The following is a 20,388-nucleotide window of genomic DNA, read 5'->3' as shown; positions in this document are numbered from 1 at the left end:
CTGTTAGACCTCGTGAGAGATGGAATAGTCCGAGTATACGCTAGTGCTACTGACCTGGAAAATACCTATTCATGGAGAGCAATAGGAGAGGGTATTTCCAGGTTACGTGAGATGGGTTGTGTAACTGGATTAAGTACGTTTCCAGAATAGATGGGTCCAGATATGGAACCCTTTACATCTGCTCTGCGCTCTAAGCTGATGAAGTCTGCGCCATTTAATCTCAGGGCTCCATTATTGTCCTTGTTGGGAGGCCTGGGATTAAACAGCAAGATTCATGAAGCCACAACCCTTTTAAGCCAGTTGGGGGAGCTAGAGGAGACTAAAACAAAACCTGTCAGGGCAGTAGATACGGTCAAGGCCAGACAGGAAGAATACAAGCAGAAAAGAACAGAGAAGAAAGGGAATGGGGTAGAGAAGACAGGAGAGAAAACCAGGCTAGTTATTTCTAGGAAAGAAATGTGGGTGGACCTGTTAAAGGCAGGAATACCTAAAGATGAGATAGATGGGATTTCTACTGCAGAAATGAGGTGGAAACATTTAGTAGGGAAAACTGTCAGGGTTAGAAACACTACTCCTAGTGAAGATAACATCAGCCTAGACTTAGAGGAAACAGAACAGACCTCTCCTGTTAGCCCCAAACCAATTCCCTAAACTGAACATGAACCCAAATCCCTTTATCCTGGGGAGGAATTAGAGAGAATCAGAAAAGGGGATTGGGAGGTTCCTTATCCTTTATGAAGGGAAGGTGAGTCTCCTGTAATAGCCGTGAGGGCAGTGACAGCAGGAGACTGATGCCCATATGCACCTGTCACTGTATGGTGGGGGAAGTCATCTTCTCCTACACATGTAATGGCTTTAGTTGATAGCGGAGCCGAAGTTACACTTTTGCAAGGAAATCCTTCCCATCACAAAGGAGAATTGATTTATGTAGAAGGTTTGGGAGGGCAAACTACACCAGCAGTTAGGATACGGGTGAAATTGGCTATTGGCAAGGGATCAGGATTTATGACAAATGTTTTGGTATCAGAGTTACCCGAAAATATTCTTGGGATGGATGTACTTCAAGGTCAGTCAATTCAGACTGAAAGAGGTACATTCACATTCGGGTATCCTGATAAAGCGTATCTGGTTAGGGCGGTGAAGGCTGTGGTCAGAGGTCATGCGAAATGGACCTCTGTCTACATTCCTCCACCAGAGAAGCCAGTCTGCCTCAAGCAGTACAGACTTCCTGGAGGCCACAAAGAAATTGGGGAGACTATTCAAGAACTGTTGAGAGTAGGGATCCTTAGACCTGCTGTAAGTCCTTTCTCCTCTCCGGTGTTTCCAGTAAAGAAACCTGATGGGACATATAAAATGACTGTGGATTACAGAGGTCTAAACAAAGTGGCACCTCCATTGAAGTCAGCTGTACCAGATATGATCTCAATTGTTGAGAAAATTGCTAAAGATGCAGGAGAATATCATGCTGTGATAGACCTGGCTAATGCTTTCTTTTCGATTTTGATAGACCCAGAGTGTCAAGACCAGTTTGCTATTGTGTGGGACGGCCGCCAGTACACTTTCACTGCTTCCTGAAGACTATGTTCATTCTCCAATGATTTGTCATGGACTGATTGCCCGAGATTTAAGTACCCTGAATTTGAAAGTCACTGTGTTTCACTACATTGATGACATCATGATCTCTGGAACAAAAGAAGATGTAACTGAAACACTGCACCTGCTGATAGAGCACTTGGAGAACAGAGGGTGGGCTATCAACAGAGACAAAGTCCAAGGACCTACCACAGAAGTGAAATTCCTGGGAATGATGTGGACTGGGCTGTAGAGGAAAATTCCAGAGACAGTTGTGCAAACTATCCAGGCTCTGTTGCCCCCTACTACCAAAGAGGAGGCACAGAAGTTCATTGGAGTTGTGGGGTTCTGGAGATCGTTCATCCCACTACTTGGACTGATTCTGAGGCCTATATATAATTTCACCAGAAAAAAGACTGAGTTCTCATGGGGTTCAGAGCAGCGGACTGCATTCCTGGCTGCTAAAGAAGCTATTTTGCAGCATCAGGGATTAGGACCCGTGAGACAAGGAGTACCATTTCAGCTGGATGTAGTGGAGCAGAATGGTACCATATCTTGGAGTCTGTGGCAGCCAAATGAAAAGAAAGGACTGAGAGCAATACCCATTGGATTTTGGTCCAAACAACTGACAGGGGCACAGAAGAAATACACGCCCCTAGAGAAGTACCTATTTGGGGCCTACACAGCACTTCAACATGTAGAGACCATTACAGGAAAGGACACAGTCACCATCCATACTGCATTGCCAATAGCAGGATGGGTGAGAGATAATGGACTGACCACTAAGGCAGCTGTAGCCCAGAACCAGACACTGATGAAATGGAAGTGATACCTTCAAGAAAGAGGGGGTATTGCAGCTGGGCGGTTTTTAAAGGACTGACGAATTGGATGCCCACGTGGAAGTCCAATGAATGGATGATTCATGGAAAGGTGGTGTGGGGAAGCAAGGAAGTCTGGGACTACATCTGGAAGGAAGCTCACTCCCGCACCATAAAAGTGGGGCATGTTGATGCACATGTGCCCCTAGTCCCAGACTTTGAGAACTATAACAGAGTTGCAGATGAAATCGCCAAAGTGAAGGCAGTTGTGCCAATTGATCCTGTCTTGATGAACTTGGTCAACTGGGCCCACAAGCAATCTGGACATTTGAGGCAGAAAGCAACATATGAATGGGCACAGCAGAGAGGATTGCCTATATCCATGGACATGATAAAGACTGTAATAGGGAACTGTACAGTGTGTGGAGAAGTGCGACAATGGCCATTGCAAAAGTACTCTACCGGGTCGATTAAGAGGGGTGAGAGGCCTGCGGAGATCTGGCAGATTGACTTCATCGGTCCCCTGCCCTGGGGAAATAATGGACTGAGATATTGTTGCACTGCAGTGGACACCTATTCAGGACTTATGCTTGTTCATCCTTGCAAATGTGCAGATCAAGCCACAACACTTCAACTGCTCCAGAAACTTGTTGTTGCTTATGGTTGTCCCAAACAAGTGCAAAGTGATAACGGCTCACACTTCACCGGATGAACAGTACAGCAGTGGGCCAAAGATTCTGGAGTGTACTGGTTGTGCCACATCCCATACCATCCACAGGCAGCTGGTTTGATTGAAAGATACAACGGGCTATTGAAGGACCAGATACGCACACTTACACCCACACATACACTAAGGGGGTGGGATTGGGTCCTCACACAGGCAGTCATGTTGTTAAATTCTTATCCAATAGCCAAAAGCACCCCATATGAGAGGATGGTAGGGGCTGGGGCACAGATTCCACAGCTGGAGTGCAGAGTTCAGTATTTATGTAAGGTTCCTGAAAGAACAGGGCTTAACAGATACCATGTTACTGCTTCCCATGACATAGAAACCAAGAGTGACGTATCTGAAGCTGAAGCCTATCTAGGAATGAGAGGGAATCTGGCAGGAAGGTTTGAAGTTACATTTGCATTGACAGATGAGCTTCAAGACAGTGGCTGGGACTCTAACTGGTTAGTGACTACTTCTCAGCAAGAGTGGAAAGTGCGGCTACATAACAGCAACCATTCCAAAATAAACAGCAGTGATCGTCTGGGAAATATCATATATTTCCTCTCCTCCCTATTGATGTTCTTTGGGAGGGTCAGAAGTGGGTACAGGCAGGGGGCAAAGTGTTAGTCAGATATCCAGGCAAGAAGCCATTTAGAGGAGAGATTTTAGCTGAAGGGCCTGGATCTACTGTTTATGTATTATTAGAAGGAACAGATAATCCGCTTTGTTTTCCACTCCACAGGCTGTCTCCGATTTGATCCATAGGAAGACCAGAGAAAAGTGGTTACATGATGGAAAGAATGACGGAAGATCGCAAGAGCTGTGGCCTTTGATGTATTACAAGCCTGGACTTGTTTCTAAAGAACTTTAGAATGGACTTTCTAATGAACTTTTTAATTAAAGACTGAAACACCTTCTCAGTGACAGAAATGGGAGGTGTTGCATTCAAGGAAAATTATTGTTTAGGATGAGTTTAGTAATGAAGAGATTTTCTGTATGCAGTCTGAAAGGAAAAAAAAATCTAGGGCGGAATGTGTTGCATTTGATACAATATGATTTTTTTTCTATTAATCAGATTTAAGATACATGGGACATAACATTACACAATGGTGGTTGGTCATAGAGATATTGTCAATTTTTGGCTTCAGTAGATTTCTAAAACAAACGCTGTTTTATACAATGGGGGTAAATATCATTGTTGTATTCAATGATATTTCAATTAACAGGCTATTGTCTCTATAGCTACAGTAAACAAGTAAGAAATTTACTTGTTTGAGGTCCTTTCAGCTCTCAAACTGAAAGAATGACTGTTAGATTACTGTCAGGTGTTGCCCTGATTAGACAATGGGTATGTAGATGCAGAAGGGACACACACAGACACACACACTATCATGCTTTGAAGATCAGAAGCCGCCACTCATGATACAAGAACACTGCCTGGTGTCCAAGAAGCATCGTTGCCAATAGAGATCAGGGACATACAGTAACAGAAGATAAGCAACTTTTAAGTGTATTTGTACTGATATAGACTATAGGCTGTTCATTTGATAGACATTTTGCTTGTTATAGAGATCTGTCAGTCTTGTATTGTATTCCTAATAATGTAATAGTTTTGTATGTACAGCATCTTTGTATAGTAAAAACACATTTATACACTGCAGAAATCTCAGCTTCCTTGCTTATACCACAGAGTAACCTTGCTAGACGCAAGCAAAACAGGTTCCCATTAAAAGAGCCATCTGGCGCGCGCGCATGCACGTTAGCACGAATGACGGCGCCCATGGGCGCACGCACGCACCTTGTGACAGCACTTGGCACCAAGAAGCACTATTTAAAGGAGACTGTCACTTTGCTGCCTTGCTGTTCGTTATACAGCGTTTCCTGAGACCCTTGCTGCTTGTTATATTACTTACCTGATTCCTGTTACCCGGCTTGTTCTTGACCACTCCTGCTTGCTGCCAGTCTCTGATCCCGGCTTGTCCTGACGTCTCTTCTGCCTCTCCCTTGGTCCCTCTGCTGTCCGCCTGATACTGACCCGGCTTGCTCCCTGACTCCGCTTTGGCCACTGCTCCTGTACCTGATCTACCCGCCTGTGTATGACCCAGCCTGCCTGCACCCGCTTGTGTCCTGAACTACAGAACACCTCCCTGCTGTTTGCTGATCTTGGCTACCAGTCTGATCCTCCTGAGCTGCAGAACACCTCCCTGCTGTCTATGGTCTTCAGCTACCAGTTGGTTCTTCCTGAACTACAGAACACCTCCCTGCTGTGTGTTGTCTCCAGCTTCCAGTCTGTTCCTGCTTCCTGCCTGGTCTGCTACTGGTCTCTTCACTACTCATCGGAGGTCTGGATCAGTCTCTGCATCAGCTTACCTGTCAGGCACTTATGCCCCTTTGCACTCCCGAGCCCCTTTCTGCTCTATCAGGGGTTCTTGAGCCAGAGGAATACGAGAAGCCGCTCCCTGAACACTGGGCTCAACCACCAGGTACGTGACAGTACCGAACAGTCTGAGCCCACGCAGGGAACTTCTCCTATGGACGAACTTTGCCGTCATCTTGCTGGTCTTACCCAGGCTGTAAAAGACCTGCAAGAGGGTTACAAACGGCTGGAGGAAGTTCTGTCTGCCTCTGTCCCCTCCTCATCAGGAACTTCTGCTGCACCCTCAGTGGTGATGTTGCCGCCTGAACTCAAGGTTCCCACACCTGAAAGATTCTTTGGGAATCGTAGTAAATTTAGAGCATTCCTTAATGCCTGTGAACTTTTCTTCGCCCTGCAGCCAAGGACTTTTTCTCTTGAATCCACCAAAGTGGGCTTTGTCATCTCCCTGCTGTTGGGGGAGCCTCTGTCATGTGCCCACCGCTTTCTGGAGCAGAAGGATGCCTCTCTCAACAACTTGAGCACCTTCTTCCAAGCCATGTCCCAACTCTATGAGGACCCACAACTGACTGCCACTGGGGAAGCAGCTCTGCATACCTTACAGCAAGGCCATAGACCAGCGGAAGACTATGCATCTGAACAACGCCGCCCTATGTTACCAGTTCCGCATGGGCCTTTCTGAACCATTAAAGGACGAGCTAGCCCGAGTGGGCATCCCAGAGACTTTAGATGTCCATTTAAATTGACAGACAGCTAAGGGAACGAAGGTCTGAGCGTTCTTCCGGCCCTTCTCGTCCAGTCTGGATGCTTCCACGTGTGCCTAGTTTTCCTCACTCTGTCTCCTCAGCTCCAGTAGCCTCTGCCCCTGACACCCCTGAACCAATGCAGCTAGGCTTGCTTCGCCCTTCACTTAAATCTGAAGAACGACAATGCCGGCGGACCAGTAACCTTTGCCTCTATTGTGGAGAACCTGGACACTACGTGAGTACTTGCCCTGCTAAGCTCCGTAAGTGCTTCACCATCTCTCCTGCTCTTACACCTGCCTTGCTTAATAATGCTTCTCATTTGGCTATCTCCTTTCTCTTACAGCTCCCAGGAAGGAATACTCAGGCCACCGCTATCATTGATTCTGGAGCCTGCAGCGGGTTTATGGATTTATCCTTTGCCACCAGTAGGGATGACCCGAACACCCCCCTGGTTTGGTTCGCATCCAGAACATGCGAACAGGCAAAAAATTAGTTAAAGTCTATGGGACACGAACATGAATAATCAAAAGTGCTTATTTTAAAGGCTTATATGCAAGTTATTGTCATAAAAAGGGTTTGGGGACCTAGGTCCTGCCCCAGGGTGACATGGATCAATGCAAAAAAAGTTTCAAAAACGCCCGTTTTTTCGGGAGCAGTGATTATACTAATGCTTAAAGTGAAACAATAAAAGTGTAATATTCCTTTAAATATCGTACCTGGGGGGTGTCTATAGTATGTAAAAAGGATTATGCTGTGCTAGAGTGTGTTAGACATGCTACTAAATTATAGCATGATAGAACAACTGCATCTAAATAAACGCATGTGGATGTGGGAAACACAATACCTCTACAAGGCTCAGCTCTCAAATCTGGGCCAGTCACACAAGAAACTGTACCACTACTTACCACCATTGCCGACAAACACCAAGAACTACTGTGCCTAGATATCATCGAATCCCCACTGTTTCCCATCATTCTAGGCATGCTTTGGCTGGGGGCTCACAACCCACAAATTGATTGGATCTCAGGGAAGATCAGCTTCCTCTCTCCTTATTGCCACCAACATTGCCTACTGGAGACTGCTGTTGTTTCATCTCCCTTATTATGCATGGAAGCAGATGCTGAGACCCGTCAAGCCATCCCCAAGGTTTACCACAGTTTCCTGGATGTCTTCAATAAAAAGGGTGCAGATACTCTTCCTCCTCACAGGCCATACGACTGTCCGGTCAAACTTCTCCCAGGAGCAGAGATTCCTTTCGGGAGAATCTTTCCCTTAACGGTTCCCTTAACGGAACTGGGGAACTGGAGTTAGGGACCCTAAAGACTTATATAGATGACAACCTAAAAAAAGGGTTCATTCGGCCTTCCACCTCCCCAGCAGGAGCAGGAATTTTCTTTGTGGAAAAAAAGACCACTCCCTACGCCCCTGCGTAGATTATCGGGAACTCAATAAGATCAAGATAAAGAATTGGTACCCCCTTCCTTTGGTACCTTTCAAAGACTGGGAACCGCAGCAATATTCACTAAACTGGACCTTCGTGGAGGTTACAATCTGGTCCGTATCCGGAGTGGGGATGAATGGAAGACTGCCTTTCGCACCGGTTTGGGCATTTTGAATATTTAGTTATGCCCTTTTGTCTTTGCAACGCCCCTGCCACATTCCAGCACTTTGTGAATGATATTTTGAGAGACTATCTTGACCTGTTTGTCATCGTATACTTAGATGATATCCTGATCTTCTCCGCCTCCTTGGTTGAACACCGTGAACATGTCAAGAACATTCTAACACGACTTTGATGTCACGGCCTGTATGCAAAACCTGAGTAGTGCTTGTTTGAACAACAGAGCATTCAGTTTCTGGGACTGATCATTTCAGTGGAGGGTATCAAAATGGACCCTCAGAAGGTGTCTGCCATTCTGCACTGGCCAGCCCCTACTGACAAAAAAGGAATCCAAAGCTTTGTGGGCTTAGCAAATTTTTACCGGAAGTTTATGAGAGGATTTTCTACCATCATTTCCCAATCACGAGGTTAACTAAGCAGGGCACCCGATTCCACAGGTTTTCCGAAGCTTAGGCGGCCTTTGTAAGCTTGAAAGATCTATTTACCTCTGCATCGGTTCTGAAACCTCCTGACCCAGCACTACCATACATCTTGGAGGTGGATGCTGTTGTAATATGTTCGCCGATTTATGTGGGACATTATATTATTGAATGAATGAATGAAGGATTTGTAGAGTGCTGCAAATGCGAACTGAATCGCCTCAAGGCGCTAGAATGCGTTCTCTGTTGCCAGCTTCTTAGAAAAGGAAGGTCTTTAGTTTTTTCCTGAAGGCCTGATGGTTTTCTTCCATGCGGATGTGGGTCGGAAGAGCGTTCCATAGTCGAGGTCCTTGGACTGCGAATCTTCGTTCTCCCTTTGCTTTGTAGCCATATTTGGGAATTATTATATGTATGTACACATACAGCACAATATTGACCAGGCCAGAATTCAGTTGACAATGGTCGATTTGTCCAAGCCAACTCAATTTTAATATAACAGCTGATGTCCCTTTGATATGTTGATCTTGTGCAAGTCTACCTAGGTGTGTGAGGTATGGCCTGTTAACCTAATTGAACATTTCAAAGGGTACATTGTTTAAAGGACCATAGAAGAAGTATTTATTGATGGTAATTAGACTTGAGGGGGTAACAATGGAATCAAGGAGTTTTTTGGGTTGGCCTAGCGGAGGCTCCCTCCTGGGGTGCTAATATATCAGGGGGGACTTGTTGGTGTTAATACGCAAGAATAGAGATTAGGAATGTAGGTATTGCAGGACTCAAAAGGGTGTTCAGGTGGTATCTGTTAATCTAATCTAATTACACATATCAAAGGGGACTTATTGATGTTGATATGCGGGAGCACAGATTGGGGCGGTTTATGACTGCAGCTGTTCACGGTTGGGGGTTGTTGTCTGTCTGAAAGACTAAAAGCATATCAAAGGCCTAAATGGAAACGGCCAATCAAATTGCTCAGCCATTCAGTGTCTAGTGAATATAACATGGCGTTCAGTCTATAGCTTGATAAAGTCTTGTCTGTGTGTGACTATAAAGGTGTAGATCTAGGAAAAATGGGACTCTAAGTTATATTTACTTTGTTGGGTTTTTGTCATCTGTGGACTTTGGACTTTGTTCTGTGTTGGAAGACAATAAAGTGCATCTCTCTGGAAGAATTGAGTTGCTGTGGAAGAGTACTTACATCATCATTATAATAACTACTATTTAATTATCATACCCACTACATCATATATCACTATATACTATATCACTACATTGGTGCCGTGATCCGGGTCACGGCACCAATGTAGTGATAGATTTTATAGTGGTATCGTGGGTAGATAATTAATTAGTAGTTATTATAATGATGATGTAAGTAATCTTTCCGCAGCAACCCAATTCTTCCAGAGAGATGCACTTTATTGACTGTATGTGTACTGTATGTGTACATATATATATAATAAAATAATATCCCACATAAATTGGCGAACATATTACAACAGATGCTTCGGAGATAGCAGTCAGGGCAGTACTCTCCCAGAGACAGGGACCCAAGGCTCTTTTGCACCCAGTTGCATTCTTTTCCTGCAAACTATCCGAAGCCGAGCTGAATTATGATGTAGGTGACCGAGAGCTATTAGAAATCAAGGCCACACTTGAAGAGTGGCGATACCTTTTGGAGGGAGAGGCACATCCGAATTCTTGTTTATACAGACCACAAGAACCTTGAGTACTTGAAAGCGGCCAAGAGGTTGAGACCACATCAGGCCAGGTGAGCACTCTTGTTTACCCGATTCACGTTCCACATCATCTACAGGCCCGGGTCAAAAAATACTAAGCCTGATGCTCTTTCCTGGATGTTCAGGGAATCTAAAGTCCCCTCACCTCCAGACACCATCCTATCCTCAGGAAACTTTCTCTTGCTCCAAGGGGATTTGCTATCCCAGATCAAACAAGCTTCTATAGGGGTCCCCTCCCCGCCTGATGTCACTCTACAGACAAGAGATGATTCATTGTGGTACAGAGACAAAATTTTCATACCTCAAGAGGTACGAGTTGCTGTTCTTAGGTCCTGCCATGACCATGAGTTGGCCGGACACTTTGGGGTACACAAGACTTCTGAGCTTCTCCAGCGCATGTTTTGGTGGCCACAGTTATTGAAGGACTGCAGGAGGTACGTGGAATCTTGTACCATTTGTATCCAGAACAAGGGCAGCAAGTCTAAGGCATGGGTTCTGTTGAAGCCAAAACCTGTCCCAGAGAGACCATGGAGAATGGATTTTATTGTTGAGCTGCCACCTTCAGAAAACCACACTACCATCTTTGTGGTAGTGGATAGACTTTCCAAAATGGCTTACTTCCTGCCAATGAGGAGTACTCCCTCTGCTACCGAAACTGCAAAAATCTTCATCAAAGAGATTGTGAGGCTCCACGGTATCCCTGCAAATATTTCGGACCGAGGGGTATAGTTCACTTCTAAGTTCTGAAGGGCACCATGTGGATCCCTGAAAATCGACCTTTCCTTCTCCTCTGCCTATCGTCCTCAGACTAATGGCCAGACTGAAAGAACAAATCAAACGCTGGAGCAATACTTGCGTTGTTTTTCTTAATTTTCCCAGGATGATTGGGCACCCCTCTTACCTCTTGCTGAATTTGCATATAACAACTCTGTCCACTCTGCCACAAAGCAATCTCCATTTTTTGCGCATTACAGTTTTCACCCCTTGTTTCTGTCCAAAAACATTCCGGAATGCTAAGTACCAGCCGCCCAAGAGACTCTGAATTTCTTCAACACTAACAATAAACTACTTCAGGAAACAATGACAAGGACCCAGGAATATAATAAGGAGGTGTTTAACAAAAGAAGAAGGGGGAGCTTAATTTAGAACCTGGAGATCAAGTTTGGCTGTCCACTCTGAATCTGAAACTGGCATGTCCTTCTAAAAAATTGGGCCCTAAATTTGTGGGTCCCTTCCCAGTGAAAAGGAAAATCAACAATGTGGCCTACGAATTAAAACTATCGGAATCATTCCGGATTCACCAAGTTTTCCATGTAGCCTTACTCAAACCCGCAGTTCCAGACCCCTTCTCCAACCCAGACACCGGCCCTCCTGAACCAGTACTCATCTATGGCAGGTTAAATTCGAAGTGGAATCCATCCTGGATTGCAGGAGGAGACATAACCAAATCCAGTACCTGGTGAAGTGGAAAGGGTATGTTCCTGAGGAGAACTCTTGGGAGCCTGAGCCCAACATCCATGCAAGAAGACTGATCCTGGCCTTTAAAAAGTCTCACCCTAGTAAGATGGCTCAATTGGGCATCCGGGGGCTGCTCCATGGAGGGGGGCAATGTCAAAAAAGATGTTCCAGCAATCAGAATGGCAGAAGAATACCTGTGCTCAGGGTTCCCATTAAAAGAGATGTCTGGCGCATGCGCATGTGCGTTAGCGTGAATGACGGCTCGCGTATGCGCACAGGCGTGCGCACACACCTTGTGACAGCACTTGGCACCAAGAAGCACTATTTAAAGAAGACTTACAGCGTTTCCTGAGACCCTTGCTGCTTGTTATATTACTTACCAGATTCCTGTTACCCGGCTTGTTCTTGACCACTCCTGCCAGTCTCTGATCCCGGCTTGTCCTGACGTCTCTTCTGCCTCTCCCTTGGTCACTCTGCTGTCCGCCTGATACCGACCCGGCTTGTTCCCCGACTCCTCTTTGGCTACTGCTCCTGTACCTGACCTGCCCGCCTGTGTATGACCCAGCCTGCCTGCACCTGCTTGTGTCCTGAACTACAGAACACCTCCCTGCTGTTTGCTGATCTTGGCTACCAGTCTGATCCTCCTGAGCTGCAGAACACCTCCCTGCTGTCTACGGTCTTCAGCTACCAGTCGGCTCTTCCTGATCTACAAAACACCTCCCTGCTGCGTGTTGTCTCCAGCTTCCAGTCTGTTCCTGCTTCCTGCCTGGTCTGCTACTGATCTCTTCACTACACATCAGAGGTCCAGATCAGCCCCTGCATCAGCTTACCTGTCAGGCACTTGTGCCCCTTTGCACTCCCGAGCCTGTCTGCTCTATCAGGGGTTCTCGAGCCAGAGGAATACCAGAAGCCGCTCCCTGCACACTGGGCTCAACCACCAGGTACGTGACATGAGCCCTGCTGTGAAATATTAGATCAAAAATTGTAATTACACGCCCCAGTTAAACAGGGTCAGAAAAATTGCGCCTTAGGCAGTGGTGGTGGTGCCCTGAACCAAAAATATTCTTAGAAGCTATCATTATGAAGATTGAGGAGGAATAGGATAGCCACTCAGCATAATAGGATAGTTACTCAGCATATGCAGTCTTCAAGGGATCCCACATCCATAGAAAAATCAATCGGTTACATCAGCATCAGGTGCTTGGTAGCTGGTGATCCAAGACTGATTCATTTTTATGAATGTGAGCCGATTAACAGAGACTGTGGACAGACGCACTCTGTGATCGATTACAAAGCCTCCAGCAGCACTGAATGTGCGTTCAGAAAGAATGCTGGATGCAGTTCAGGCCAGTAGCTCAATTGCATATTGAGCAAGCTCTGGCCAGTGGTCCATTCTCAAGACCCAGTAACCCAGTGGATGTTTTGTTGGAAAGGTCTCCAAGTCTGATATTGCCCCTAGATATTCCTGCACCATGTAATTCAGACGCTGGCGATGGTTGCTGGAACCAATCAGACCTTGGCGCTGAGGATTGAAGAATTGTCTGAAGGCATCGGTCAGCCGGCCACCTTCTCCACCGCTCTTTCTGTGACTGAACGAAGCCTCAGCAACATGTTGTCCAACACCAGGAAGTTGTAACCTCCCAGGCTCTGGAAGCGTATTCTGCATGTTCCGCACCATGCAACGCACAAACCTTTCTGCAAGGCCTCCCGAAGATGTTTCATCCTCTGCTCCCTCTGCGAAGGCTGGATAAGTTCTGCAACCTTACCCTTGCAACATGGATCAAGAAGAGTTGCCAGCCAGTAATGATCCCTCTCCTTGATACCAGGAATCCTAGTGTCCTTTCGCAGGCTTTGCAGGATCAGGGAGGCCATGCAGCGTAAGTTTGAAGAGGCATTAGATCCTGAGTCCTCTGGGTCACTAAGGATCACATGATCCTCAACCACCTCCTCCCAGCCATGTACAACTCCATAGGTTTCTGGGGACTGGAAACGATCCCTTGAAGACTGCTGTTGATGCTGAGTGTTATCCTCCACCTCCATGCTGACACAATCCTCTCCTCCTCCTCCTCTTCTTCCTGTGTGATTGGCGGGCTCGCAGGAACACTATCTGGATAAAGGGGGCCTTGAGAGGTAAGGAGGTCCTCCTCTTCCTCCCGCTGTTCTGCCTCAAGTGCCCTGTCCATTATTGCACGAAGCATGTACTCCAACAGGAAGACAAGAGGGACAGTATCACTGATGCATGCACTGTCACTGCTCACCATCCTCGTGGCCTCCTCAAATGGTGACAGGACAGTGCATGCATCCCTGATCATGGCCCACTGGTGTGGGGAAAAAAAACAAGATCCCCTGACAATGTCCTGGTGCCATAGTCGCACAGGTACTCATTGATGGCCCTCTGCTGCGTGTGCAGCCGCTGCAGCATTTCCAATGGGAAAGTTCCACCTGGTGGGCATGTCACAAATGAGGCGGTTCTTGGGCAGGTTGCATTCTCTTTGAATGTCAGCCAGCCGAGCACTGGCATTATATGACCGGCGAAAATGACCACAGACTTTCCTGGCTGGGCCTCAGGAGATCCTGTAAGCCTGGGTACCTGCTCAAGAACCGCTGCACCCCAAAATTCAGGACGTTAGCCAAACAGGGAACACGGGTCAGTTGTCCCTGTCAGAGGGCGGAGAGGAGGTTGGTGCCATTGTCGCATACAACCATTCCTGGCTGAAGCTGGCATGGCGTCAACCACCTCTGAGCCTGCCCCTGCAGAGCTGGCAGAATCTCTGCCCCAGTGTGGCTCCTGTCCCCTAAGCAGACCAACTCAAGCACCACATGGCATCTTTTTGCCTGAGTGCTTGTGTAGCCCCTTGAAAGCCTACGGAGCACTGCTGGTTCAGAGGACAAATCTGCAGAGGAAGAGGCCATAGAGGAAGAAGAAGAGTAGGGGGTGGAGGAGAGAGCTGTGACAGAATCACCACTAGCATTTTGGAGGAGTGGTGGCGGAACAAGCTCCAACAATACTGAAACCTGTCCTGCATCCTTCCCAGCTGCCAGCAGAGTTACCCAGTGCGCCATGAAAGAAAAGTAACATCCCTGTCCATGCCTGCCGGACCATGAGTCAGCGGTAATATGCACCTTACTGCTGACCGCCCTGTCCAACGAGGTCAAGACATTGCCTTCCACATGCTGGTAGAGAGCCGGAATGGCCTTCCGTGAAAAGAAATGGCATTTGGGAACCTGCCACTGGGGTACCGCACATTCCACAAATTCACGAAAGGGGGCAGAGTCTACCAGCTGAAAAGGCAGCAGTTGCAGTGCTAGCAATTTGGCCAAGCTAGCATTCAGGCGCTGAGCATGTGGATGGCTGGGACCGAATTTCTTCTTTTAGCAACTGGGGTAGGGAAATTTGCCTGCTAAAATGTTGGTGTACCGCTAGCAGATTGGCTGCAAGTACTTGGGACACCTATTTCTATACCTTCATTCCTCTCAGTGCAGGCTTCTGAGAGGACTGGAGGGATAGTGGAGTTGGAGATCCCAGCTTATGAGGAGCAAGGAGAGGTCCGCCTTTGATGTGGGTCTTTTAAGTGCTGTTGCCAACAGACTGCATGGGAGGTCGTCATATGTCTGGTCAAGCATGTGATGCCCAAGCGGCTGCTGTTTTGGCCACGCTTGATATGCTTCAGACATATGTTGCACACAGCAACGGTGCAATCTGCTGCACACGTCTCAAAAAAGGCCCACACCAAAGAACTTTTCAAAATATGTGGGGAGTCAGCAGCGCCCTGCACCTGCTTAACTCTGCGGTGTGATGCAATAGGGTGGCTGCCCTTAAGCTGCCTCCTGGAGGGCATCTTACCTCATTGGAGATGATCCTCCTCCTCCTCTCTTCTATCAGGCACCCAAGTAGAGTCAGGGACCTCATCATCCCCTCCTTCCTCGTCACTGGAGAAAACTTGGCAGTATGCTGTAGCTGGGGGAACATGACTGCCAGTTTCTTGTCCTTCTTGGGCACCCCCTCTCTCTAGGCTCATGTTACTCCCTTCCTCAACCTGGGTACCATCATCAGAACCTTCAAATCGCTGTGCATCCTCTATCAGCATGTACCCAACACTGTGGTCGAATAGTTTGGGGGACTCCTCCGTGCATGATGGTGGAGCTACGGAAGGAGTGACTGTGGACAAGGAGCCGGTGGAATAGGCCGCTTTGGCAGCTGTATTGGTAGGCAAACTACTATGAGCCTGGGTGACGGAGGATGAGGAGGAAGAGGACGCCTTTGTTACCCATTCCACCAACTCTTCTGCATGTTGGACAAGCGTGCCCCACGGTCATGTGCTGAGGATGCACGGGGTCCATGACCAGCACTGTTGGCTGCAGACACAGAGCCTGCTTGCCCTCTTTTAGTGGCGTGTGAGCGTCTGCCTCTCCTTGGTGGCCTTCTGGACATGCCTCAAATTTTGTTTAGCAAAACAGCACTACACTGTATTGTGTACTGTGTACACCACCAGAAAAGTAGTAGCAACTGCACTAGGGGCGCACTGTATTGTGTGCACCACCAGAAGTCTAATAGCAACTATGGGTGCACTGTATGTATTGTGTACATCACCAAAAAAGTAGTAGCAACTGCACTATGGGTGCACGGTATTGTGTGCACCACCAGAAGTCTAATAGCAACTATGGGTGCACTGTATGTATTGTGTACACCACCAAAAAAGTAGTAGCAACTGCACTATGGGTGCACAGTATTTTGTACACCACCAGAAGTCTAATAACAACTATGGGTGCACTGTATGTATTGTGTACTGTGTACACCATCAAAAAAGTAGTAGCAACTGCACTATGGGTGCACAGTATTGTATACACCAACAGAAGTGTAATAACAACTATGGGTGCACTGTATTGTGTACTGTGTACCCCACCAAAAAAGTAGTAGCAACTGCACTAGGGGTGCACGGTATTGTGTACACCACCAGAAGTCTAATAGCAACTATGGGTGCACTGTATGTATTGTGTACACCACCAGAAAAGCAGTAGAAACTGCACTATGGGTGCACGGTATTGTGTACACCACCAGAAGACTAATAGCAACTATGGGTGCACTGTATGTATTGTGTACTGTGTACACCACCAAAAAAAGTAGTAGCAACTGCACTAGGGGTGCACGGTATTGTGTACACCACCAGAAGTCTAATAGCAACTATGGGTGCACTGTATGTATTGTGTAGTCCACCAGAAAAGTAGTAGCAACTGCACTATGGGTGCACAGTATTGTGTACACCAACAGAAGTGTAATAACAACTATGGGTGCACTGTATGTATTTTGTACTGCATACACCACCAGAAAAGTAGTAGCAACTGCACTATGGGTACATGGTACTGTGTACTGTGTACACTGTCTGAAGTATATTGGAAAAAGTACACCAGGAATGGCCTGCAGTCAGATATAGGCTTGGCTACACTGGATGCAATGTATATATATATATATATATATATATATATATATATATATATATATATATATATATATATATATATATATGTATATATATATACACGAGACTGACTGTATATGTATATTAAATACACTGCAGCTAACTGAATAACCTGCCTGCTCAATCTAAATGACACTTTCTCTCTGTCCACGCCAACAACACACTACATGGGGCCGACATGCAGGCAGCCTTATATAGTGTGGGGCATGGACTTAGTCTCCCTGAGCCATAATTGGCTGCCCCTGCCTTTGGCCAATTATGGATCTCTTAGCTGAGGGCGCTGGGATTGGCCATGCAGGCATGCAGGTCATGGTGCATGCTTTGGCCAATCATCACAACAGCAATGCACTGTGCTCTTGCAGTTCATTAGGGGGGCGTTACGCGGCGCTCTGATTTTGCACCAACGACCCATAATATTCGTTTTTTGACGAGCGGGCGAACACCCAATGTTCGACCCGAACATAAAGCTCATCCCTAGTTCTGGACCTGTCCCGGACCCTCAACCTTCTGGAATTGTTTGCTTTCTTCGACCACAAACTTCATCTACCGATACCTCACATCCCAGAGGTGGGACTTTTGGGAATACTCAACGACCACGTTCACCGTACTCACGCCAGGACATTGCTACGTACACTATTATTTTATGCTCGTAAAACCATCCTACTGCACTGGAAAGATGTGGGCCCTTTTATCAGCCCACCCTTGTTCTTTCCCAAATTCAAGTTGATATACAAGAGTAGGGCAGGCCCTGAGAAATTCACTAAAATCTTGCAACCATGGCTTGACGTTTCGGAGAATTTCTGGGGGAATGTCCTTTTTTCACAACTATCCCAGTAGGCCCGCTACTTATGTACTCCAAACTTATTTTTTCAGAAAGACTTCAAAGTTAATCGTCGCGGGTTGTCTTATATGAAACATCTAATACACGGGGGCAGGGCAGGACTTAGGGTGGTGGGGGGGCCCCTGGGTTTGACTCACTTTCGGGGGCCCTACCCTTCTATACATTACTTTAAATAGGACAAAATGATACATACACAAGCTACGTGTTAGAGCTACACAATTCTGGATAAACTGAGAATAAAAATAGAAGATCACGAGGCATCATTCAGGTATCACTCTTTGCAGCCGGCGATTCTGTACACGATAAGAACGATCATAGCGGCACTTCCGCTGCTCGATCGTTCTTATAGGCGACGGGAGGGGACGTCTCCCCCCCCTCCCGCCGCCATCTGCTGCTTCTCCGGGGCTCTCCCGTGCCATCGGAGGGCAGCCAGAGAAAGAATCGGCCGGCGCCGGATGAGGGCAATAGAGATTTCCGGCGACCGGATGGTCACCAAGTCATCTCTACGACCGTCGGAGGCCCGGGCGCGACGTCATGACGTCACGCCCGGGTTACCCGGAAATAAACGAAGCCGCGATCGCGGCTGTCAGCATGAAGATCGGTGAATTTTTTTGCTTTCCAGCCTGGAGGAGAGATGTGGGGGTCTTATTGACCCCTCATCTCTCCATAAAGAGGACCTCTCACATAGATTCCTATTACAAGGGATGTTTACATTCCTTGTAATAGGAAAGTGACACCATTTTTTTTTTTAAAAAACAGCATAAAAATAAATTAAATAATGTAAAATAAATAATAAAAATAATGTTTTTTTTTAAACCCCCGTCCCGACGCGCTCGCGCGCAGAAGCGACCGCATGCGCGAGTAGCACCCGCATATGAAAACGGTGGTCAAACTACCACATGTGAGGTATCGCCGCGACCGGTAGAGCGAGAGCAATAATTCTAGCCCTAGACCTCCTCTTTACGGCAAAACATGCAACCTGTAGAATTTTTTAAACGTCGCCTATGGAGATTTTTGAGGGTAAAAGTTTGACGCCATTCCACGAGCGGGGCGCGATTTTGAAGCGTGACATGCTGGGTATCAATTTACTTGGCGTAACATTATCTTTCACAATATAAAAAACAAATTGGGCTAACTTTACTGTTGTCTTATTTTTTTATTCAAAAAAGTGAATTTTTTCCAAAAAAAGTGCGCTTTTAAGACCGCTGCGCAAATACGGTGCAAAAAAAAAAAGTATTGCAACAACCGCCATTTTATTCTCTAGGGTGTTAGAAGAAAAACCATATATAATGTTTGGGGGTTCTAAGTAATTTTCTAGCAAAAAAAACCTGTTTTAAACATGTAAACACCTTAAAACGACCCTGCCCCCGGTAGCTCGCGGTCAGCAGCGAACGCACGCGTAAGTCCCGCCCACATATGTAAACGCCGCTCAAACCACACATGTGAGGTAACGCCGCGTGCGTTAGAGCATGTGCAACAATTCTAGCACTTGACCTCCTCTGCAACTCTAAACACGCAACCTGTAAAAAATTTTTAAAGCATCGCCTATGGAGATTTTTAAGTAATGAAGTTTGGCGCCATTCCGTGATTGTGCGCAATTTTAAAGCGTGACATGTTAGGTATCTATTTACTCGGCGTAACATCATCTTTCACATTATACAAAAAAAAATTGGGCCAACTTTACTGTTTTGTTATTTTTTTTACTTTTACTTTTTTAATTCACAAAACCGTTTTTTTTTTTTCCAAAAAAAAAGGCGTTTGAAAAATTATTGCGCAAATACCGTGTGAGATAAAAAGTTGCAATGACCGCCATTTTATTCCCTAGGGTGTCTGCTAAAAAAAAAAAAATATATAATGTTTGAGGGTTCTGAGTAATTTTCTAGCAAAAAACATGATGATTTTTTTACATGAAGGAGAGAAGTGCCAGAATAGGTCCGGTATTGAAGTGGTTAATTAAAGATATTAACATAGTACTATTTAGAAGTGGCATCTTCTGGATTTCTTTGCAGCAAAGTCTTTGATCGAATCAATAAAATCCAGTTTACGTAGAAGGTCACTCTCAATTGACATCAGAGTGAGATGATTTAATTTCTGCTGTACAATTGTGGATCTTAGTCTATTTTTTTACTAGTTTCAGTTTCAAGAATTAGAATTCTTTATTCATATTAGAGTAACAAAACAAAGGGGTAGGGGCATGATTCACATGGGAGTTGCAAAAAGCAATTAGGATCCCTACATATAAAAGAACATCTCGTCAATGTGAGAAAACTACATGCAAACTCAATACATATTTTGAATGCCGTAAACTTATGTAGAGTTTCACATGATATTCCTACGCGTTTCGACCTGCGTAGGTAAAGGTCTTCTTCAGGGGGATTGACACTCTTTGACGAGAAAATTTTTCATGCCACAGTTGGATACATTGCCATTCTTCTAAAAACACCACCAATCACAGCGATCCCGAGAGGCCCCCACAATATTCCTCCGCCGTCAAAAGAGGCAGCAAACCCCACCTCCACACTACTTGCAAGGAGTCACCCCTTGGAGGAACCAGGGAGAGACATAGGGGTTTTGGTCGGGGGGAGGAGGGAAGGCAGCGGCACCCTTGACTTTCCTT

The sequence above is a fragment of the Aquarana catesbeiana genome, linkage group LG13 (assembly GCF_042186555.1).
Source record: "Aquarana catesbeiana isolate 2022-GZ linkage group LG13, ASM4218655v1, whole genome shotgun sequence".
Lineage (NCBI taxonomy): Eukaryota > Metazoa > Chordata > Amphibia > Anura > Ranidae > Aquarana > Aquarana catesbeiana.
The sequence above is the reverse complement of the archived record's forward strand: the minus strand, read 5'-3'. Positions refer to the sequence as shown.